Below are 457 nucleotides of genomic sequence, written 5' to 3' on the forward strand. Positions count from 1 at the left end.
TGTGTGGAATTAAGATGTAAAATTGTTGGAACAAAACACCTACATTAACAGAAGATTAGTATTCTTCCCATATGGACACTGAATGAAAGTGGCTAACAAAGCGTGGATAGAAAATGTATCTCAAGTCAAAGCCAGGCTGGCAGATTTTCAAAGGTAGAACGTTAACCAGACACAGTTTTGATGTTTTGTGACTATTAGGCATAACTTAGATAAGTATCTTTTACATGGTCAACCCACATTTTTACCAGTTTAGTTCTCCATTTGTGGGTGTGATGCTCATCATTCACTCACTCACTCACTCTCCAATATTTATTGAGATTACCTTTATGTGAGGAATAGGACTGACAGACAAAATACAGGACACCCAGTTTAGTTTGAATTTTGGATAAACAGATAACTTTTCAGTATTTTTGCTTTGCTTTGTTTTGTATTCTTGCTAAACCTGGCAACCCAGCTA

Source organism: Prionailurus viverrinus, chromosome C2 (genome assembly GCF_022837055.1).
Source record: "Prionailurus viverrinus isolate Anna chromosome C2, UM_Priviv_1.0, whole genome shotgun sequence".
NCBI lineage: Eukaryota > Metazoa > Chordata > Mammalia > Carnivora > Felidae > Prionailurus > Prionailurus viverrinus.